At 42.2% G+C, this 25061-nt stretch overlaps 1 protein-coding gene across 8 annotated transcripts in view; it reads right to left on the bottom strand.

Moving 5' to 3' along the window:
* The window catches only part of ptprsa (protein tyrosine phosphatase receptor type Sa), a 214364-nt gene that overhangs the window by 154366 nt on the left and 34937 nt on the right, over positions 1-25061 (bottom strand). For 7 of the 8 annotated variants that reach the window (XM_079349634.1, XM_079349635.1, XM_079349633.1 and 4 more), the window contains one exon: positions 17820-17919. The gene's annotated coding sequence lies outside the window, so the exon portion shown is untranslated. Of the gene's footprint in view, positions 1-7822; positions 8492-17819; positions 17920-25061 lie in introns of those variants that run through there. The other variant, XM_079349636.1, reaches the window with a different exon arrangement.

The following is a 25061-nucleotide window of genomic DNA, read 5'->3' as shown; positions in this document are numbered from 1 at the left end:
GCCAGACATGCAGGTAGTTACTCCTTCTTAACCTCGGCTAGCACTGAGTGATGCAACAGAACAGCTTGTTCCCTCCCATTCCCCCTCCTCCTCTGCCTCTCTCCCAGACTCCCTTCCTCATCGTCTCCTCATCTCCCCTTGTCCCTAACCTCCTATTTCCTAGCACATTCGGTCTCTTCATTATTCTCTTTTCTCTCTTTACCCCCCTCCTTGCTCTACTCCTATTCACTGGCTCCCTCTCTATCTCTCCTCTCCCAGCGGCCCATGTTTCCTTGCTTGCATTACACACAATTACTTCCATCCATCAATTATCTGCCTACTCCTCTTTAGCTACCCCACTTCCCTTTCTCTTCTCTATGACAACAACCCCCACAATCTAGCATACACATGTTTCTTTGCGACCCCTTTCTCTCCCCTCTCCCCCCGTCTAGGCAGCAGACTCTACCTCCCCACACACACACACACACACGTTTTCTCCTTTTCCTTCTCCTTCCTACTCTTCCCCAAAGCTCACCCCTCCTGTAGCATGAGCCTCCCCCTCCTACCAGATGTCCCTAAAGTTTGGTTGAGGGTGCGCTTGTGTGGAGAGGGTACGAACAAAAGGACAGGCTGCAGAGTTTAGGGGGGGAGCGGATGGTTGGGTGAGGGGTATCGTTAGAATAGGCTGAGCCATCTTGCCCTGGGCTTTCTGTTTGTGTGCAAGCATCATCAAATTAACAACTAATAGAACACACACACATGCATGGGCGCGCACGCACACACACACACACACACACACACACACACTTTAAAGAATTTCACACTGAAACAGCAAAGTTCATTTTGGGTTTGAATGAGTCAAAGCTAATTTTAAGACCACTGAAAGGTCAGACATTGCTAATTTTTGAATATCTCAATTTGCTATAATATTATAAAATCTCCTGCTAGTAGGTCAGGTTTTTTTTTTGACAGACTTCAAAGTCGTATTTATTTTTATTTAGAAACTGATTACTGAATTATACACACTACAATTACATTTGGAACATCTGCAGCACTGCATGGAAGCATCCATAATTCCCCTAAATGCAGCGCTGCAAGAAAAGCAGCATCCTATTCACCATTTGGTTGCTGCCAGGTGTCAGTTTGTGAGCAGAATCACAAATAGAACATTGCAGGCAGTAGTGAATTATTTTTATTTTTTCCATTCTTTAACAGCTGGAACTACTAAAAATGACTTCCCTATTAAAAAAAGGAAAGGAAAGTACAAATGAAATGTTTTGGAAATTGATTCCACTCTAATGTATCCAACTCCAGGAGTACGCCCTTCACACAGGCACATCAACAGGCTTGTACGGACCATCTAACGGTCTAACTGAGCTGTGTTTAAATGATCTAACTGCAACCTGTTCAAATCTTTCAGGCGTATAAATGGGGGGTCCTCAGCCTCCCCCACCGCTGTGTGTCTAGAACCTCACTGGGGTCAAACTGCCAGGGCTCAGGGCGGCCCTTCCTGCCAGACCTTGTTTGCAAAGACTGGGGGGAGGAGTCAGACACCCCAAGGGGAATCTCTGTGCATCAATCTGGGGAAGGCCAGCTGGTAATCACACTTAACATAGGAACAACCCATCAACAGCCAGACAGAGGGACAAGACCAATCGCATCCAATTGATGTCTGTCCCAGACTGGGTGTTAATTACATCTCACCATGAAACACCAGTTCACGTTAACTCCATAACCATAAAGTGGCTGGGATCACGGCCAAAGGGAAAGGGGAGTGAATTGCTGTCTGTGTCAATACAAGTGTTTGGCATAACGCAATCTCAGGCTTTAACAACTATGAACCATGTTTGTTCAAGTGTGTTATCTCTCGAGGCAGGCTATAGTGAAGGGAGTAGTTGGAATCAACAGAAGGTCTGCTCCTGCTCGTCTTGAAAAGCAGATTACTGTCACTTCATCAGGGGGAGCTGAAGCGAACTATTTCTATAAAACCTCAGGGTGCTGAGGGAACGTGCAGGAGGCTGGGGAGGTGACAGTGTGTCAATGGATTCCCCAAGGCATTACCAGAGAGTCTAGCAGGGATTAGTGTGTTTATATGTGTATGAGGGACAACCTTCACCCAATAACCTGATAACTAAAAATATTGTGATTTAGAGTTTTTTTCTCTCCACTTGGCTTATCTAAAGTGATACTAGGGCAAAAAAGATTAGAACTTAAAAGAGCTCAAGTGTATACAGTAGGAAAAAACGTATTAAAGCAGCTATATGAGAAAAAGCAGTTTCCAAATATATACTCCTGGTGTTTTCTGGAAGGTTTCAGGCAGGATACCCCCAAAGATGTGTGTCGACACATGCGCTTCACAGCAGGAAGATTGCTTGCAGTACATTTTCCTGAATATTTCCTGCTACGTTCTCACATCAGCTTACTCTGATTTAACACAGGAATTAACTAGGGGCTGGCAGTGGAAAGTCTGGGTGAAGTTGGGAGTACAACAATTAGGAAAAACTAAATCTACTAAGAGGTGTACCAAAACTACTTTTTTCCTGTCAGATACTGAAGCTAAAATCTGGACTTAGGTAGCGGTTGGTACAGAGTCCTCCCGCCTGTACCAGTGTGGTTTGAAGCAATGTGCGTAATTTTTTTCAGAGAAAGATTATTGCTGTCATTTTTCTGGTAACTGACCTGAAACTAGATGATTTTGGGGGCTAATTGGATATGGCATGGGATTGCAAACTTGTAAAGATCCCAATATTTTAGGCAGCATCAGAGTCCAATACTGATGCTGGTATTGGAACAACAAGCAACCAGACAGAGGGGAGATGGAAAATATATTTTACAGAGTTTTACCAGAGTTTAAAGTTTAGTAGCCAGAGAGAGAGAGGTTAAAAAAATAAAAGAGTGAGAGAAATTGAGCGAGGGGCATTTAAGGGGTAAACATTGGAGGACTGTTACAGCCAGCCAAGATGCAAGGTGGAATTATAACTGTGCTAGTGACAGATCGATCCAGCTGTGTTCACACACCTTATCACAACCTGGTCTTATCTGGCCTTTGCCTCCAAACCTGATTCACTTCTGGCCAAATCCATTCCTGGCTTGTTTGGGATCACTAACCTTTAGAGTTCAGGGTAGATGGTGTGTAAATATGACTTTTTGGTATTGCCAGGAGGTTCATGGCCATTTCTCACTTCCCACAAGGTCTGCTAAGGACAGAGATACCAATTTTAGATCCAGAGCAACCAGCAGGGGTGTCTGGATGAGTGGTCAATAATTCCTCTGCCAGCCAGCCGTCTCGAGTTTCTCCCCCTACGGACACACTACAAATGTAGGTCTATGGAGTGAAAATGACACACAAACCTCCAGAAGTTTAACCTTGATTATGTTTGAAATTGTTGTGACTGCAATGTTCTGTTCTGGGTTTTTTTCGTTGACTTTCTGGCTATTTTTGTCTTGACAAATGATGCCATCATGGGTCAAAAAGTTTGGATATTTTTTTATCAGCAGTGCCATCCAATACCAGGACTGCATATTCAGAATGGCAGTCTAGAGTAGCTTCAATGAATGAAAAGAATTGGAAGAAACATGAATTTCCCCTTTGAGACGCAAGGCTCCTCCTTCTTCTTTTCTAACCTCATTAACTTGCTTTTCTAATAATAATCAGACACAGGAGGAAGTGTTGTGTTCTGGAGCAGAGAGACTGATTATGGAGGTAAACAATAACATTTTTGCAAGTGAGGACAGAGAAGGTGAATCTGGGTTACGTTTGCGTGCAGAAGCTTGCCCAGACCAGGCTGTATAACATACCTCTTTTCAAAATTCCAAAAACACATAGTATGTCCTCTACATACAATCTCTGCAGAAAAACAAAAAACACGAATAAGCGGGTGCAGGGGGGGAAAAATAGCAGTGAGATTGTGCTTTTATTCAATATGGAACAACAAACAAAATGCCAAAGGCATGAAGAAAGATGTTTGAGTGTAAGTTAAGAATAGGTTTTCTTATTTTCTCCCTCTATTCTTGTTTGTAAATGCAGCATGGAATGTGTGTAGACTCCCTGACACAAATGTTTCAGGCTTAAGGGCTGCAATAAGTAATGCTATGATTACAGAGATTCTACTTCTCATGCCTTCTAATACCTGACATTATTTTGTATCATTAACCTGTGCAAGAATAGAGCATATGAGACGTCTCTTTTGAGAAGCCAATGCAAATAAAGGGAGTCAATAACTACCTAAATCTGTTCAAATAAATACCCTCCAGTATTCTAGTTGACAATGACACTTGGCCAAGTTTCCCTGCAGCTTTTAAGAGTATGATCTTGAGTACAGTGGACTAATATTACATAACATAATCACAAAGCATTGGTGGCTTTGCTGCCAGAGCCTCATATCCAATGCAAAACTGCCACATCCAGACAGAGACCCAGTTCTTCTCACTGAAGGTTTTTTTTTTTTTTTAACGTGCATGAATGTTTTCATTTGCATGGTCTCTCTTTATAGTGTGTGTATACTCTCTTACCCAATAATTGCACGTTATTTGCACACGTTACCTTTGCTCGCATATGTTGCTATGAAAATACATTTGAAAGAGAAATAATAGTTTATCCACAAATCAAACAGCAGAGGAGGGGACGATTTACAAGACAGTGCCTCCTATTTTCACAGTCGGACTAATTGCACCTTGTGTCGCTGGAGGAGCACTGATTTAGCTCTCGGAGCATATTAAAATGAATAAACACAATTAGCTGCGAGTGCAACCGCGCCTCTGCACAGCGCACTTTCCTCGCTGAGATGACAGTCATTTCAGAGCAGCTGTTATTAACTGTGTTGTTGCGTCAAGTGCTCAGTGACTAATTGCAAAGCACTTGACGCCACCAAAATGCTCATCATTAGGATTTGAATAAAATGAACGGGGCACAGGTTGGTAGAAGAATGGAACAAAGGTATGAGGGAAATACATAGAGTAAAAGTGTACAGTTTGCTGATTACTGTTTTGGTTGCACAGCTCACTGAAATTACTCGTCGTTTTCACGAGTGCAACCCTGAACATTTCCGGAGAATTTCAGGAAGACTGTCCCTGAAATCCTCCTGATCTGGTCATACATGTTGCCTTTGTCAATCCCAAGATCAACAACAGAGTTGAGAAGAAAATATTAAGGACAGGAAACAGCAGCAGTTTAATTACAGGCACGGAGATCACAACACGTGCACGCTTTCAGTCTATGGTCATGTACCGATCTCCCTCCAACTGGCTTGAGAGGAATTCTCCTGATAATATCCTGCTACATTCTCACATTAGCTCATTTGGACTTTCCGTTGAAAAGGGGTCTCGCAGGAGGAGACACACGCAGCTCACACCAAAATCTCTTTCAGGAGTTTTGTACAAGTGCATGTGAACAAGGCTATTGTTAACCCTTTTAAGAGACTATCGCATCAATTTAAGTAAATACAGGTTCAGCAAATAGAAAGTGGCATTGTTCTTTCATTTTTGGAGTATACAAATATAAAATGTGTGCACCCAGTAAGTCTCCAATGAATGTTCTTCATGTAAAAGGAAGCTCTAGTGTCATTGTTCTGTCAAACTCTTTGAGGAAATAATAGAAAGTTGAGTGGAAGTCAAAATGTCAAACAAAATCCCTCAAAAACAACAAGCAAGGCTGATGCTGCCAATTTCTAAATTCTCCTTCACATCTCGTAAAATGCATGACTTTGAATAGCTAACAGTCAGCCTGTGGGGGGTATCCACAGTCTCCACCTCTCCTCCCTTTTCATCCCAATAAAAAAAAAACAGAGAATGCACCCTACTGTTGAGAATGAGTGTATACAGGAAAAACAGCTCAGAAAGTAATAATTGCCAAGGAAATGAATTTCAAGACCCTGAGGAGGACACTTCTCCAAGACCCGTGTACTTGGGGGGAAAAAAAAACATCATATCCGGGGCACAATTCAATTAGCTTCTCGTCCGAGTGTAGGGAAGGGAGCTCCGGGGAGAAATCAAAAGTTTTGTCCAATAAAAGAAGTTTTCAGGGATGTATGGTTCTCACCACTCACCCCTCCTCCTCCTCCCTCTCTATTCATTACAACTGCTTACAAGCATGCCACTCACAAAGGCATCGATCTGCAATACAAATAAGTATGTTAAATTGAATAAAACAGCACCTTACAGACGCTGCTGTGACAGACACGCTGGTCATGCTTAGCCGGCTGTGCCTGGCAGCTCATGTTTGGCATTTTCATTGCCTTTTGTCTTTCTTGCCGAGTTCTTTGACAGTGATCAGGGGTGATAAATTGTTCAATTAAAGCCACATTAAGAATCCAGAAAACACTTTATACGCACAGCCTCTTGGTATTCGTGTTGTCCAATTACTCTGAAGGACAAGACTCCTTCTTGCTTCTGACAATCAACATCTGACTCTCATCAGAAGACAAATGGGTTTATTTAAACAACGGAGCGGATTGATTGAACCCTGGAATAGAAGATTGATGACTTGCAGTCGCGACACAGGTAGAAAAATAAGATATTTCATTGCAAATGGAAGTCTTCCTCATGTAAATACTTATACTACCTCGTGTAAATACCCTACACATACTGTACCTGAATGAGAGTTTTTGTTGTTTTCATGGATGACTGTGTGCGCACACTTTAATGTTGTTGTATAAGTAATCAAATAAAGACGTTCTATTCTCCAGCTTGATTCTCTGTTGTTTTATTTTCAGTACCCTGACCCTTGACCTCTCTTACGATCGAAATACTTCTCTGCAACATCCATTAACATCTGGAACAAAAATACAACAGCGTTTGGACCCGTCTCTTCAGCCGCCCCCTGCAAATAAAACACATTACTAATCTTTTTTTGGCTTGCAGTTGCTGTTGGGGTATAGGAGGGGGGGGGGGGAAGCTGCCCCAGGAAGGTTTTGTCCTTAAATGTTCTGATAAAATTAAGATCCATTTCAATGCAAATTGGACTCACTTGACTTAGTGTAACGTTAGCCTGCCTTTACAGAAAACAGAAGCAGAAGAAAAAGCCGAGCCATAGCCTGGAGCTGCATCTAAACTTTCCAACACAATCAGACAAAAAGTTAGTTCTCAAGGCAGCGGATTTGCCTGAAGAAAAATAAGTGATGCTGAAATATTAAAAAGGATGTTCTAACAAACATCAGAGAGATAACTTAAAAGAGCTCTTTGTTAAACATGGATACAAGAAAAAAAATCTAAGTCTTGCAACCAAATACGAAAATCGTACTGCTTACAAGAGTAGCATGTCAAGACGAAAAATAAGTAGGTCTACATGGCATGCTCCTTTAAAAAAAAAGAAACGTGTATGTGGAATTTATCCTTTAAATAACCTTAACTTGATGAATCAACAACGTCATTTAAAAGCCATATTTGAATAGTTACTGGTAACTGTGTTGCTTAGCTCGTAATATCAGTGGGGGACAGTAGGCCACCTCTGCACGAACTGACTGAAAGCTGAGAACGTCGATGCTTTAAAACGAAGAATAAAAAGCATGTTTTTCAAAATCTCACGAGAATAGAGGTGCCGGTCTTTTTTTAAGAGATCATTGGCAACTTTGACTCAGTCCAGAAAAAAAAAACATAAAACAAAAACAGACCTTAAATTGACAAAAAGTTGTTGTTTTTTTTCAAACATTTCTTTTCTTTCTCTCCCCGGAGAACAGACGTCTGCTTAACATCGCCACTCATAAACTGTGCCGCATTAATGGGCAAATTGGGTCTTTTATCATCGACTATGCATCATGAATTTGCCTCACAGTATATGTTTATCCTCATTTCTAAAAGCACATGAACATGCCGAGAGTAACGAATGAGAAAAGTTGTAAGCACTTACTTGAACGATTGGAGAAAAGTATATGAGACTACCCCCTACTTGGTTTACGGGGGGACAGCTTTAAAAATCCGTATTTGTTTGTGGATGAGCGCTTGTATTTCCTCAGAAAACCAGTTCCCTAAATTCACATCCCAGTCGGTGGAAAAATAAAACCGTTATATCCCACGTTCTTCCGCGGCAGCGCACTCACTTGTTAACGGAGGGAGCGGGTATGAAATACTCCTTTTATTCCCCGTGTGTTTGTATTCCTTCCCCCCCCCCCAGATGAGACGCTCCGAGTCAAAATCTCATCGGCAAAAGAAAAATAAAACACCCAATAATAATCCGTGCGCAACACCAGCGCGCGTGGTGGAGCTCCAATCTCTTTATTGGTGTCTCTCGTTATCTCCACGTCCCAGGTTTGGGTTTCTTTCTTCCCAAATCCACCTCGTACGGGCTGGGGGTGGGGAGACAGGAGTCAAATACCCCCCTTTCACTCCCTCCCCTCCACTGCAGGGAAAAAATACGGAGCCTCGTGTTGCGTTCACTGCCGCCTCATAAACTTCGTCTCTTGACTTCTCCTCAATCGTAAATCCCACCGCTTGGTGCGTTCAAGCACCTTGTCGTCGGAAATCACAACACAAAGGGGGCTTCTAACGAAACGAGTTACTGTGGCGGATGTTTTATTTTATAAACCTGTGCTGCAATGACGAATGCACAGAGCAGTGATGCAAAGACAGAAAAAAATAACTATCTGAGTTGTGTGATAATATATATGTATATTATATATTGTTTTCTATTTTTACCCTTCTATTAAAATGTGCACTATTGACAATAATGTTATTTTTTGGTATTTATTGCAACATCTCAATCCAAATGTTTTGCATTGCCTTCAAAAAATGTTAAATTAAATACCAACACAGATATTACTAGGTATATATATTTGGAAAGAAAATGTTTGTTTAGAGAAGGCAATGCTATCTAGGGTGAATACCCCTTATCCTGCTGCATTAACATCAAACTCACAATATTATACTATGAATGTGAATATCATAATACTACAAATTACAATGCCAGAACCTGATTTCAATTTTGAAATGTAACTTACTTTAATTATCTGATGAATATTCACTTTTCATTGGCTACACGTCCTCTTTGTCCTTGTTTTCCCAAACATTTTAAAACAAATCAATTTAGTATAAATTGTTTTTAATTTAATAGATAATTAAACATGCAATGCAATATTATCATTAGGAGTCACAACGTGCTCCAAAAACAGCAAAAGCTCATTTATCAGCTGTAATTAGAGGAAATGGCTGACTATTTAGTTGCCAAAATGATTTCCAACAACCCTGATAAGTCAGTCTTCATTCATACTTCCTTACCCTCTCTGTAGGTAAGGAGGGAATTCACCATAGTTTCCTCCAATCACATCAGCTTTGAGCTGAAACAGCAGCTCTGACTGGCTAAAAAAATTTAAATTTGAATGGTGACAGCTGGTATCCATTTTGACCAGCAGGGAGACAAGACACAGGCTGGAGACACATCAATCAACTGACCAACGGTCAGCATATGTGCAGATAAATGCTAAAAATGTCTTAACTCTCTTTGAGATTATACTCTCGTCCAAGAACTATTTGTGATTCAGAAGGGAGATGAAGCTAATTCTGGGATTTGCAAGCCATTGTAGTATCTGGTTATGGAAAGGTACCCTCCTGGGGCATTAAATTCCTAGTTGTATGCTAGAAATGAAGGGGTATTGGGTTGAATAGGGTACTTTTATTCTCAAGAAAGGCTGCAGCAATTTGTTAGGTGTAGCGCATTAAATAAGTGCATCTCCTCTTCCATTGGGAGGAGAGCAGCCATATATTTTGTGTGAACTTTTCAAGGTATGCAGACGGCTACAGATGGGAACAGGCGCTTTAAAACAGACCTATCTCTGCTGTGTGTTGGCAGACAGCCATGCTGAGCCACATGCTATCCTCCACTGCCCTCTCTCTGCTCTTTGTTTAAAACCCAGTGTGACATGTAACACACCATGAGAGGTGTGAAGGGTGAGGGGGTGGGTGGGCACTAATCAATTTAGCTAGTGAGGAAAAACATGTGTTTATGTTGCGTAGATTTCTCCCCTGGCCTCTTATTCACACTGAAGCCCCTTATTTAATCAGGCCGGTAAATCTTAGCAGCTCCCACTGCCATTCCCCAAGTGGCGTGAGCCTTAACATGGTAAATTTCACTCGGGTAGGGAAATGCGCTCAGTGGCCGAGGCTAGTGCTTTGGAAGGATAAAAAGAGCACTTACTGCCTGACATGTGCAATCCATAACAGAATAATGAGACTCCTCCACACTAGGATCTCTCTCCCCCTGCGCTCCCTCTCCACTTTTTGTTTTCCTTCTGAGTGTTCATAAACACCATGTAAATTCAGAGAGCAGAAGATGTGGCGAGGGCTCCAGGGAGAGCATTTAATCGTTTGCATCTTGTTACTGAATCATACAACAGAATGTAACGTGTGAAGATGCTCCAAACAACCACTGAACCTTGTTGTACGTACTGGCCTCCTTCTGTCAGCTGGTGTGCCTGCGAGTGAAGGTGATCCTTGTACATCCTCATAAGGATAAATCTGCTCATCACAGTTGTCAAAACGAAGACACTGACATGCAAGAAAAATGCATTTCTGGGTAAAAGAATACATCTTGAATATTCAGAAGTAGTACATTTTGTAGGCAATATAATTACTTTAGCTGTTTTCAAAAGGACTTTGTTACAAAAAAAACGGAACATCTGCAAGAAATGGATTCAACAAGTTGGAACCTCTGGGGCGGACAAATTTAGCCAAATAGGAAGGGCCAAAATCTGCAGTTCCCAGAGTGTCCATCTAAGGCTGGCTCTAACAGAAAGTAATCCACATTAGGCTCATGTTAAATTGCCAAAAGGGGGATGATTGTTGATGTAGCTGAATAGTATTGAGGCTGAAAATGTTTGTTTCGTGGAATCGTTGCTTTGGGTGGGTTTGGATAGCTGATGGCTAGGTGTTCACTTAGCTATAATGGAGTCACTGAACTCAACCTTTCAGACCTGAACTGAAGATACCATATTACCACATTATCCAGCAAAATCTTAAAGACATAATTTTTGGACCATTTCGTCTAAGAAAGGCATATAATAAATAATATGCTCTTCTACACATCGGTAAGATTTATGCCACTATTAAATGATCAGTATTTCTGTCAGAAAAGCCTAGTCATCTAATTTCATTCGTTTGACTGCAAAAGGCACCAAACTCAGAAGTTTAGCTTGTCCAGATTTGAATTCTCGCAATCCTTCTGTCCGCTGTCCTGTTTTTACTCCATGTGAGACTGATCAGAAAAGAAGCTTCCTTTCTTATTGTCTCCTGCTCCCCTCCGTTCATCTGTCACCCCTAGGGGTTGAGGCACAATCACCTCCGATCGCAGCAGGCCATCGCTCACCCTGTCCCTGGAGGCGACAGCCCACTTACTGCCAGCTCGCGCTCAAATGGAGGACGTTTCATCACCCCGCCGAAAAACACAATTAAAAACACGTTCAGTCGCCGGCCCTCGAGAGCCAACTCCTGTCGCGACTTTAGTTACTCTGAGCTTGCCTCACCCTCCTGGATATTTACTATCCCTGTGGTTGACCGTTTGTTCTGTGGGGTTTCAGTGCAAACGAGACACTGAAAGAAGGAGAGAAAGTGGACCAGCGCTCAGTGTTGAATGCTCTTTTTTCAGAGAGCCATTCACTGCCTTCGGTGAACATGTAGCCTCAACAGTTAGCTGATAACTGACTCTCCTCTTGGCTCTTTTTTTCCCCTTCACTTTAGGAAGCCAAAATGGAGGATCGTGTGCTGAGGGTTTGTAGTGATGGGCAATTTGCTTTACACACAAACACACAGCAAACAGGAGCAAAGGCAGACTGACGGCTATTAGAGTGCAACGATGCTCCCTCTTATCTCCCACCGCGATAGAGATCTACAAAGAGCTTGAGAGAGATTATGAATTCATTACCTTGATACACAAGTGAGCGCTGCGATAGACAGGAGCTTGAGAATGGAGACGGGGGTGAGGTGGGTGTACTGGGAGGGGCCATGAATTACATGCTGCTGGGTAGAGAATAAATCTGTCAGTTCTCTTCGCGTTCCTCGAAACTTTTACGCTCTTCAGATGCCACGGTGCATGTGGTTCATATGATTTTCATTAGTGGCAAGGAATCCAAGAACCTATCAAAGAAGGAGCCAAGCATATGTGAACTACGTTATATTCATGAGTCTGTACTTAGTGCAGAATAATTACTTACTTACTTACTGCTGATCACAGGTGTTTGAGCCTGACTACTTTTTATTCTTTGAGTTAAAGCTTCTCCATGCATGTTTTTTGCATTGTATCCTCTGCATGCCAACGGTCCCACTTAAGAAGTTCAACAATGGTCTTTGTGGAAAAGAAATCAGATGAATATCTAAATTATGGGCTTATTTGTTAACATTAGGCATGAGAGCTGGTATAACCCTCCTGGAGAGCTTTTTTTCTTTTTCTTTCCCCGAACACTCACTTTATACTACTGCTAGTCTTCGTCCTGCAGCTCTCGTGCATTTCTTTTCTGACTGACTCTCTCTCTCTCTCTCTCTCTCTCTCTCTCTGTCTCTCTCTCTCTCTCAATATGGCTTTTTCTCCTCGCAGAGTCTCTTCCCTCCAGCTCTGTTGAACTCAGTTGGCATTTGGAGGCAGGTGAAAGAGCGCAGCTAAATAAACCAAAGAAATTCAGAAAGAAAGAGCCAGGGCAGAGGGAGACAAAAACACAGACAGAGAGGGTGTGTTTTGTAGGACTGTGTTTAGATGTGATTCCTATTTAAGTGTTGCCCAATGCTGCGTTCACTGCACATTTCCGATTCAGAGTTGCCATTACAGAGAAGAGTTAGTTGAACTATACCTGTTTCGAAGTAGCAAACGTTTAGATTGATGGCTTATTTTGTTCTATAATTTCTGTTTTTAGGATGCTAATGAGCACTTTTACTGACTGATAAATACCTGTAATGAAACACCACCATTTAAATCATCCTTTCAGCTGGTTTGGAAACACATCTCCTATTGTTCCGAGGCCTTGCGGAAACAAGCCAGTGTATAATTTATGATGTGTTTGTTTGTGTGTGTGTGTGTGTGTGTGTGTGGGGGGGTGTTTTTATGTCGTAGTATATCATTACTCTGTGTACATGTGTATGTGTGTAGTGTCCTGTGAATATATCTTTTGTATGTCTGAGTGCCTCGGAGTGAGTTCCGATGTGCTGCGTGTGCATATATGTCTTTCACTGTGTGCACGGGCCTTTCAATGTGCGTCATTGTATACTGTGTACTGTACGTGTGCATCTATCTGAGTGCCTTTAATGCTTGGGGGTAAGTGTACATGTACAGATAAAAGTATGGCTTTCAGCAAGTGTTTGTGCACAGGGCGTGTGCACGTGTGCGCGCGTGTGCAGGGAGAGCGTGAGCGATGAGTGATGCCAGAGGTGGTTTTTCTACCAACCTCTCCACTGGCTTGCTGGCTCACTAATGGCCTCCTCAGTGGGTTGGCTGACCGACTTGCTGGCTCTCAGTGGCTCTGTCTTCCTTATTTGGTAATAGAGAGTTAGTGTGTATGTGCGAGTGGGGGAGGGAGGGTGATGGTGGCAGAGGGGCGTAGCGGCGCTCTGTTTACATGCCGGGTCAGGAGGTCAGAGCACCAGAGTGCCATGGAGCAAACACAGATCACTTAAAGACAGTAAGAGAAAAGGTCGAGTCGTCGCTTCACAGCCATCAGCAGGATGGATCTGGGCAGATTCACCGTGAAATAGTGTGACAGAGTGTGTGTGTGTGTGTGTGTGTGTGTGTGTGTGAGGCCGGTGGAAAACAGTACAGACTGGTGGAACCTAAGGGAAAAAAAGGTCCTACAGGTAATTTCCACACACATACACACTGTTCCCTCTCTCTCCCTCGCTCTGAGGCCCAGGACAGTCGAGGGGAGTCAGTGCAAAGGAAATTAAAGGCAACCATCCTCATAGTTTTGCTCTTGTCTGCTTGGCTGCCCACATGCCTGCCTGCCTGCTTTTCTTGCCTTTCCTTGCCTTGCCTGCCTGCGTTCCCTGGGCAATGTTTATGCTGTGCCCTGCCCAGGACAGAATAGATTCGCCCACACAGCACTGTGCTCTCAACCAGAACCTAAGTAGGTCTGGCAAGCTCGAGCCACAGTCCCATTCACTCTCTCTCCTCTGGATTAGGCCCCTATGGCCCGGGGCAACACAGCGATGACTGCATTAATAGACTGAAGATAGCATCTCTTCACTCCACCCTAAAAATATATAGCAGAGTCTTTTCTATTCGGACACATCAGCAGGTTGTTTGTTTTCATCCATCCTTCCGAAAGTTTGGCAGCAGAGTTTGCAAAACACTTTGAGAAACTTAAACTTCTGCGTGTCTTTAGGGTCGGCCGAAGCCTTTCAGGTGCTTTAAAACACATGGCACAGATGAGTTCAGACTCAAAAACAATGAACACGTAATGGCAGAAATTAGGCTTGAATGGTTCCCCGAGTATCAAAGTTACAAAATAGAAATTGTCTCATTGTAATACAAGACATAAAACAAAAAAAAATCTTCTTAAAATTCCTCATGCTGCCTAGTGTTCCTCCATCACTTAGAGTAAAGTGTTATAAGCAAAATCAGCTTTCTATCCCAAATACCATGAAATTACATGTGCTTGCCTAATCAAATTCATTACCTCCAAACTTGGGGTCAATTTACATTTCTTTAAATGTGGCTACAAAACAACCGGAGCGTGTGTAATTGAATGATGCTAATTCATTACAGTGTGTTCTGTTTTGTTTTCCCCCATGATGCATATTGGAGTTGTGGCTTGTACAGTAACTGTGCAGTGAAGGCACTTCTGTGATGAGTTTGGTGGCAGCTTGCAGGGCACATTATCCAGCCTGTCAGACACCCGATGTCATGCTACAGATAACTCGGCTCTGCGAGAACACAGTGCCTCTTGACGCCAGCTGTACAGATTAGCAAAGCGTTGCTTAATTGTACTTCTAAGGTCCTCGGAGCGCACTTTAAAAAAAGCTACTGCTCTCTTTGTTTGCTTGGAAATTATATTTAAAATGCAGCCAACAGTTTCTGCTGCCTGTTCATTCAGGTGCAAAGGCCTCGGGGACTTGGCCGAGTCAGAGACAACACAGAAGGAGGAATCTGAATCAGCAAAGATTGCAGTGATGCAGGTACGAATCAAACTTAAAAAAAAGAAGTCACAACATAACGTTTAAGCATAACATGCAGGGCAAAAACACAAATCTGAGTAGACAGAGTTTTTTCCTTTCTAATTTTATGTCAAACCTTGTTTGTGTTATATAAATTGCAATAATCGGCAAAATGATTTTAAATGATTATAAGTTTGTATACAGTATTTGTTTAAAGCATTTCCCAATTCCTCGCTTGGTGGCTTGTGACCCTAAAATTTGGGATCTACTGTTTTAAACAAACAGGTGACAAAAAAGAGGCATCTGGTGACATTGGATTGACTTTTACATGACGAGCAAAGACAAGCTTATCACCATTTTTAAACTGCTGAAGAGATGTTACAGATGCAAAAACACCATTTCTCTTTTGGTGGGGACTGATCTCTCTTTTGTCTTTGCTACAGTGTATGTGTGTTGCATCCTCAAGGCCTGATTCTCTTGCGCTGCATGCTGGAAAAGCCTGATTGGTGCACAGCTGCAGTAAAACAATTAACCAATCAGAGGAGAGCAGCTGCCGACACACACTCTCTAAGTGCTTGATCAGCCATTACACATGGGCACAGTTCTGTTATGTTCCGCTTTACACTGGGCCTCTCGTTGTCTGGGTCTGTATTTGTTTAATCTTCTAAAAGGAACTCTTTCTGTTGTCATAAGTCTTCTGATGCACTCGTTTTGTGTGGTCTGGGCCAGCTTGAAGGAACACACACAAAACACACACGTTAGGATTTCTTTGTTTGGAAACACACCTTGGACGGTGGCTATTCATTTATTGTGTGATTTGGTTAGTTAGTGTAGTTTACTGCATTTCGTTTTCATTCCTTTTCACCAACTTAGAAAGTTAAATACACTTATAGAGAACAGCTTTGCTGATGTGTAAATGACACACATTCAGGCAGTGAAACTCTCTATGTGCCCTTTTACTTTCCAGCCTGTTGAGCCCACAGTGGGGGGTCCAGATGTGCTTTCTCTCCTATCCACTGCTCCTGCAGTCAAATGCAGCAGGTCACTGTTTCTATGCAATCATCACATCCCAATATGTCAATAGACTAGTGGCTTCCAGCAGTAAGGTGACTAGAAGCTGCCCCCCCCCCCCACCCCCACCCCACCCCAGAGCGGACCTCTGGACCCTGCATCTGATCTGACACACATTAGCTCACACTCATCCGTAGTTAGTGCATGTCCGCTGCTCTGCCAGCAGCACTAATAATCAAGAGATGATATGGAAATGAGGAGAGGATGTGCAGTGTATTGAATGGCAGTGGAGTCAACTACAGTAGATTGTTCAGTTCAGAATTAAGCTCTCCACTGGGCTGGAGCTGCAGACACAAGGACATAATGCCGTTCAAGCGAGAGATTGCATTGTGACATAATGGTGTTATTATGAATGGTATTAACCTACAGCAACATACAATACAAAGGACATACATATGAAGTGGATAAAAATCATATTTATAAAATTATATTTGGTGAACTGTTGAAAGGAATGGCTTGTGGTTAAGTCTACAATCAAGACCATATAATACATGTTTGATAAATAGATCACACAGTTATAATTTAAAGAAGGATCGATTTTATTTAAGGGAGCCTTTGCATGCTGTTGGACAGGTTTTTTAACCTGTCAAGTGATGATGCACTATATTAAATAATATGTTAAGGCTACCATCAAGAGTCATCAGCTGGTTATGAAATAAAATAAAATGTAAAAGTGTGGGTCTTCATGGCTTACAAAGGCAAACAAAGACAGTCAGTCGCAAGAATGATTCGTTCTTTATAGATATTTCAATGCTTGAAAACTCTGCCGGGGGGAAAAACAAAAAGTTTTTTGCTGCATCTGCTGAAACAACCTTCTTTGCATTTACTACAACGGAGATTCTTGAGTGATATATTTGACTGGTAAAAGACAATATTTCTAAAAAAACCCCCACAGAAAACCACCTACACAGGCTTAGGAATAGGAAATAAACAGCTAAGAGCTGATACATACAGCTTTGACCACAGCTTTACCAAAATCAACACAATCCGAAAGTTTCACAAAGGAGCTTTAACCAAATTTAAAACAGTACGTGTTGGAACATTTCAAATGGTTTTGCACTGACTGGTGTGCACCTAAATAAAAATCCATGCGACAAAGTATATTTGATAGCTTCCAGGTCTGAAAAGCACCACTGTGGTTTGACTGAATGGAAGAAGTGCATGAGTACAGGACGAGCTCCTCAATGCCAACGTGCTGTGACAGGTGGATGATAACTCACTGTCTGCCTCTGCTTGGCTGTCAATATAGATGGATGTGTTTAGCACCCAGAGCACTGAAATGGGAACGGAGTTCACACATTTTCTGTTCTGGTGATCACTGAAAAGGGGGTGTAAGGACATTTGGAGCAGCAGATTTTCAACCCAACTCATTTCAAATTTTACAGTGTTTCGACAAACGTTTGATCCAAACTGTTGATCACGTGACCACACACAAAATCTTCAGAGCAAAAAGTACGAGTTCAAAGCACTTTGATGATTAAGCAGTGAATATGACCAGCGCTCTCTGGGTGTAGCCAAAGGGCGTACTTTTTATCTGAAATGTTTCTTGGACCTAATAAAAAAGAATATGGATGGATCTAAATAATCCTAAATTATCCTCAATTATTAAACAGGATTTGAACTCCATCTGGATAATTTAAAATCACTTTTCTATTATGACGGATCACTGTTTATAAATATTAGAGTAAATAAATAATGAGCCCACTTACCACTGGGTAGTTTTCAAAACCTCTTTAGCTTCATATCTTCAGCTGCTCCAGCGGCTTCTTCTTCTTCTTCTTCTTCTTCTTGTTACTTGCTCACTCGTACCTTTAAAGTAGGAGGAGAGGGAGAGAAAAGGAGAGAATATGAAAGAGAAACATTAATGAAAGGGACTACTAAATGAACTGCCTCCTCAAGTGGTAGGAGGGGGAATTGGACAAACACTGAGATCAGTTTCTCTCTCTCTCTCTCTCTCTCTCCCTCTTGCTGCTCCTTGCCCTTTGTGGTCACAGGACGACAGTTCGCGGGTGAAGAGGAGGCTTGCTGCTGATTGCCTGAGAGCGCCAGAGTGCCAATCTGCATGAAATCCCTCCTGGCTTTTTTTTGATCATTTTCTCCTTCACATCTCTAATGAGCCTGGTCCAAACTCTCTCTCTCTCTCTCTCTCTCTCTCTCTCTCTCTCTGTGTGGGTGTGTGTGTGTATGTTAGATCTGCTTGTTGGATAACTTTGTGGTTAGTTTTTATTCTGTCATATACTCTTAATTTACATTTGCGCAATTGTACCTGAGATTGCATGTGTCTCTGTATGTTTTAGGCTCCTGGAGGCTATTTCTCCTGCACCTCTCTCTCTGTATTCAGTTGATACTCTCAGTCAGGTATGTAGTGCTGGGGGGCCGTGGGTCCACCCTAAGGAGGTTCCACAGAGCGGCAGAGGAAGGTTATCTCCAGTGAAAGGTCAGAGGAGCTCATCATTACAATACGCCCAGAGTCTCTAGTCCTCAAGATAACGATATGAATATCATTACTGGAAAGCACGACGGATGCATGATCGATTAGTACAATCACTGATGCACCTATCAGAGGGTGTCCCTTAACATAACGCAGCTGTTGTCGTGTTTTCACTGAGTATACTGTATGTGGGAAAAGTATAATTGAATGTACAACATCCATGCAGGTTCTGCACGCTGAGATCAAATTACTATGCAGATACTGTGGAGTGCAGGTAATGAGAAGACATTATTCATACCAAGTGCAAATGCACTGCCCATGATTTGGTATCATTATCCACAGGGCATAGGATCACTGTGTGTTTTAATGCTTTGATTCTTGAGTTATGCCGACGGCTTCTACCGTCATTAAATCTGCTTCTTTAAGTCATTAAAATCTGGATGTTTGTAATGTTTCCAGATGTGACGGTGAACGCCCTCTTCTAATTCAGAGGAAAAATCCAATGAAAGAAAGAGAAAAACCTCAGTATTAATGTGGGAAAAAAAGATTAAATTATGCCCTGTGGTAGGAGAGAAAGGAAATATTTGGCAGCAGAAAGAACTACAAATGTCTACTGATTTCCACCCCACTCCACCTCCGTTCTATCTGTTGCTCATGAACTTGCTGTTGCTTGTAAACGGCAGACTCCCGAGCATCCTCTATGGGCATTATTACCTCCACAGCGGGCGGTCAACATGATCCTTTATTCTGACAGGACAGCGGGGTCAGGTCGGCCTTTGCTGGCAAATCAGTGTCAACTAACAGGCCGGCTGCAGAGGGATCCCCTGATACACTCCTCTGCAGCAGCAGGGGAGACAGGGTGAATGTGTGTGTGTGTGTATGTGTGTGAAGATTTAATAAAGTGCATGCGTGGAAATGTAGCACTTCTGGAGCTCAGTGAACACTGGTGTGTAAAGGGAATAAATGTGTGTACGGAATGGATTAAGAAGTCGGCAGTATTTTTGGGGAGGTTGTGCGAAAAAAAATAAAAATGTGTGGAAATAAATGAATGTATGTCTGTTTGTACACAGGAGCGTGCATGCATGAGTGTGTTTAAGTCAGAGAGAGAGAGAGAGAGAGAGAGAGAGAGAGAGAGAGAGGAAAAAAGTGGCCGATTCTGCAACACTCCCTCCTCCCACACGCCTGGCTGCCAAGACGAGCGCGGGGGAATTTGTTTAATGTACAGCATTTATTCACTGCACACACGCTGTTGCACTACCGCTTCCTCCGACGCATGAGACACTCCCTCGGCCTGGGCGAGGCGCCATCAATCAGCTGGAATGAAGGGCCAGCCGTACAGCACCAAAACACCCCAAATTAACATGAAAAAAAGGGGAAATGCCTTCCTGACAATTGCACACAGGTGAGAGAGTGACGCTGAAACTCTGTCTCTGTTTAGTTTTTTTTTTTTTTTGTTGCCGTGAACTGGGGGCTGAGTTAGTTTTCCTCCACTCATGTGGAAAAGCAGCTCCGGTTTGTTTTCTCATGACCCTGCAACATATTGGCATCGACTTTAGTCACCGTGCAGGGACAGATGGCCGAGCATCATGGTGCATGGCAAATTGGGAAATGAAAACATGCATGCTCAGAGACGGCTCTATGTATTTTCTGTCCTGCAACGTGACCATGTCGGGTACATTCAGTGAAGAACAACAGGGAACTGTACATGGAAAAAAAGGGACAAAAGAAAGAAAATACAAGGCTGACCTACTCCCTTCAAATGTCAACAGGGCTTCTACCTGAGAAAAAAAAAAACCCTGCACATTTGAACCTCGAATGATGAAATGTCAACACTGTTTCTGCCTTGATGTGACAAAAGCAAAGGGATTTTTTTTTTTTTTGGTCTTGGAAAGAAAAAAAAAAGGTTACCATGTAAGCACTACCTCTCCTGTCCTCACCTCACCCCCAACACTCTCTATTGTTCCACAGGATTAAAGCACTGATATGCACTGAAGCAATTAAAAAAGGAGATCTTTAGTAGATTATGGGTAGGAGAAGAAAAAAAAGAAAGGAATAATTCGATAGAAGTGAAATATGTGTGAAGCAGAGAGAAAGTGTGAGTACGGAGGAGAACTGTAGGAAGGGATTTTATCTGGGAGAAGTAGGAGGAGGACACGTTCAGGAAGAAGAGCGCAGACAGTGACAGGGGAGGAGCAGAAATGTCAAGAAGTGAGAGGAGGAGAAGAGGAGGAGTCAAGAAGAGACAAGCTGAGCGAGCGGAGGAAACGAAAGGTGAAAACATGCCAGAGGAGAGGACAGGAGGGGAGAAGAAAAAGCAGGAGGAGAAGTAAGGATGAGTGGGTGGCAGATAGGAAACAAGAAGCTGAGGAAAAAGATGAGAGGTACAGACATTAGGAAGCGAGGAGGGAATTGAAGGGAAGTGGGAAAAGAGGTAGCTGTGGGGAGCTGTGTACAGAGTACATCTATGAATTCACTCCCAACATTTACTCTACTATGACAAAATGATTAAAGCTAGTTTGGGCAAACCCGAACCCCTAAATTGGTTTGAAATTTGAACAATATTGTCTCTTTCGTCATGAAATTTTACAGATTTGTCCAAAATAATGACATGAGAGGCGAAGAAAATAACAAACAAGCGTTTTTCCAAATGTTCAACATCATAAACCCATTGGTTTGCTTTCTCGATCATCTTGTTTTCATTTGTTTTATTTTTTCTCTGTATAAGAGACATTTTTACCGTGTAAAAGTAGGAGATGGTAGGATGGAACAGGCCTTAGTGTGTGTGTGTGTGTGTGTGTGTGTGTATGTGCATGTCTGAAAGATTTTGCATGCAACACTATGAAAAACACCAATCTGGGACACCAATATTACACCATTGCATGGTTGGTGGTGAACTGGTGGCCGACTGAGCAGCCTTGCTAAAGCACAGACGACTAATAGTCGACTAATAGTCATTCATGTTGCTCAACTTCTCAATATTTTCCGAAAACTCTTGAACAAATGTGTTACATATGGGATTAATGTTCAAGTATTTACTTGAACTCCGACACAAAGTTAGTCAAAATAAAATACTTTGAAATGATACAGTCTGAAGCTTTTATTGGAGAATGTTATGAAGATAGTATCTTATATCCATTCCAGTTACACTCACATCACACAACAAACAGCAGACAGTTTCTTCCTCTGGCACTCCACTGCACATTCCTTTATCTCTTTGGAATGTGACCTTCCTGACTTAAACGAAAGATGCTCTTGGAATTCCCTGAATTCAGACATGACTGAAAATTGACCTCAGCCATGTTACAGTGCATTAACTTGAATCTTGATTTATTTATTTTTTGTGGATGCTTTTACCAAAAAAAGGCTGCCAAAGTGACTTCGAAGTGTTTGAATAAAAAAAGAAATGTCAGAGTAACACAGATGTCAGAGGTCATTCACAATACAAAGCAGAGCTCTTCAGAGTCAGTGTCCTTGAAAAATTCTCTACTTGATCTCTGACTATTAAATTCTCAGGTTTATAGCATTGGCTAAATGCAAATGCAAAAAAAAGAGAAAAGAAAAGTGAGTCGTCCTCATGGAAATTACAGGTTCAATTGAAAGCCATGTAGCTCTGAAGCACCAGTCAAGGCCCCTCTGGGCTCTGAGAGAGGAAATAATGAGACATTCATTGGATAATAACCCCCTTTAGTCATTCAAATGTATTCTAATCTACTCCAGGCAGCATTCTGACCCACAAAATACTGCACATGACCAGATGTCAACACAACTCAATCTTTCCCATAATGTCCATATATTTAAGTACACCTTAAGGCTAATTTGACATGAAGGTCGTCATCAGTAGTACCTGGACCCTTTTGGCATGTCAATATGATAAACATTTTTATCATGGTACAATTGTGAATGCTGTCACATTAATGTCAAGATTGAAGCAGCACAAGGTGGAAGATGTACAGCCGTTTCATCACAGACTTTAAACACCAACACAGTCTCGGTGACCTCACCTATTGGTTTCTGAAGAGCTGCTTTGGAAGTCCATCCATCGTCTTGCCAGATTTGAAATGATCAAACTTTGGTCAACCCTAACAACAGGCAAAGAGCTGGAGCTGAGGCGGTTCCTTAATCCTCCTCACAACACTGACGCTTGCAGTTTGATGGGTCATGAGTCTCAGTATGCATCACTTGTATCCCTGATCTTTTTCTGAGGTGAGCCGCACGGCTAAATGCAAACAGCCTGCTATCTTTGATAATGTTGTAAACAATACACTGACGTCCACTGTGTCCGTTTTATGTCATGTCTTGCCTTGCGTGACCCTGCCCATGTCCGTCCAACAGTGAGCAAATACTAAAACTTAGGTCCAAACTTAATATGCTGTCGTACACTGGCTGTGTTTTGTTGGATGTTGTCAAAATGGCTCCTTAATAGCATTAAATGAAGAAACTGAAGTGGAGAATTTCAGAGTTTAAATATTCTTAGCTATAACAAATGCCATTGAAGCTTCAATGGCCATTTTTTTAAATTCTGCTTTTACTATGACATGCAAGCGCATGACTCATTCAGTAAAAATTCTCATTCTAATTTTTTAACATTAAAGTCAGCTCCATTCCTGAAAGACAAATTGCCATCACCCAAACAAGTTAGGCTTGTAATGCTTTGCATCTGTGTCTGCCAATGGTTTTATTAAACAAAAAAAACAACCTCGAAAGACTGTGAATCAAAGTATTTAATCCACCCTTGGCTCATAATAAAATATCAACACAAAATGAGCACAAACATCCAAATTGCCTGAAATTCCTTTAAATTGGCAAGAGCTGCCATCACAAAAAAAAAAAAAAAGAAAGAAAAACTCTGCACTCCACCAGAGTGCCTTTGTCCTGCAACCTCATTATTCTCCACGGCTGCTAGCTAATCCGCTACCTTTGTGCTCTGTCAGAGAACCTCTGCACACTTAAACAGCACAATTCTCAGATGAAGCATTCCAGCAATGAGCCACTCCAACTGAAGTTTCATTAGCGGGGCCTGTTTTGTGCAGATAAATACAAGAGCGTCCTGCGTATGCTCAGCAGAGCACCAGTCATGATTTTTTCCCGTGTAACAGTGGTTAAAATGTCTGGGTGTCTTATTTTCTGCACACCTGTACACATAAAGAAGTTCTTAATACTAACTTGAGTTCAGTTCAGTATGATTGTCGTCTTCTGCATGTGTGGGTTGCATATTTTGTATGTGTGCATATAAGTCAGTGTCTATGGGTGGACTGCATGCAGTGACTGATATTCAATTAGTCCACCTGTCACCGCTACACCGCCTGGTGTTCCAGCGCACAGTAAATCAGTCCCACTGACAGCCTCCAGGTCAATATTAATATTAACGCTTCCATAAATAATGTTATTGTAGTCCCGCATGTTAATGGTTCATGATATGATGGAGTACGGCAAGCATTCTATTATGAAGGGGTTTTTAGGAGAGAGAGAGAGACAGAGAGAGAGAGAGAGAGAGATGGACTAAATCCTCTTCGATGTCCTTCGATTGGTGACATTGGGTTGGAAAGGAGCCGAGGTGGTCACAGCTGTGTTCCTGAGCTTGACTGGCGAAGGGCGCTGTGTGTGTGCGTGTGTGGTGGGTAGGATTGGTGGGGGGGGGTTAGAGCAGGAGGCTGTTAGAACTGGACACAGCGGATTAATTATTATAAATCATCTCCACAGCCTCATGTTTATGAGCAGCTACTCAAACTGTTGTCTGGCTATCTGATTTCCATCTTGCACGCTGCAGTGAGTGCGCTGTGACAAGACGCTTCTAGGTTAAGTTGAAGAATGGATTTTCTATGTTCTGTTTCAATGGCCCATGTCTGACTTTAACAGCAAAGGTATCACCGTAACATCTTTATGTGGCTGCCCGCTAATCTCCAGATTAACCAATGAAGGGAGAGAGACGTCATTAAACTGAGATGTGGGTCGCTTTGACCTTTCACACAAATCCAGGGCATCATTTTCATTCTTTCAGTTGACCTTTTATCAAACGAAGAAGTACCTTTAACAAATCCAAGATGCAAATACACAAACAGACACCTAGTGCCTCCAGGAAGCCACTATGTGAAAATAGCAGAACATTGTTATAATCTTGAGCCTTTTTGTTAAGGCCTCCAACATTGCCTCAACACTGAAAGCAGTTGCAAATATTTGTGAAAAATCACTTTCAAAATATAGCCTGAACACGTTACAACTGTCACAAGCTTTTTTTCTTAAAGCTGACATAAAATCAAACATTTTACTGCAAAGACTTGATTAAAAGGCCAATCTTGGAGGGACTTAACAACCTTTACCGGCTGCCTCACTGCAGCAGTCTATAGTAGCAGATCTTGATTTTCAAAATAGTTCTGAACACAGAAGGCTATTGAAAAAAGCCATCTGAGCTTGTTGTTTGAAAGGATAAAGACTTGATCTCTGATCGGTTCAGATCATCAACCAGAACTGTCCGGGCACTATGGGATCTGCAGAAAAATCTACCCTTGTGGAGTGAAAAAAA

Source organism: Symphodus melops, assembly GCF_947650265.1.
Source record: "Symphodus melops genome assembly, chromosome: 8".
NCBI classification, from domain to species: Eukaryota; Metazoa; Chordata; class Actinopteri; order Labriformes; family Labridae; genus Symphodus; species Symphodus melops.
The sequence above is the reverse complement of the archived record's forward strand: the minus strand, read 5'-3'. Positions and strand labels throughout refer to the sequence as shown.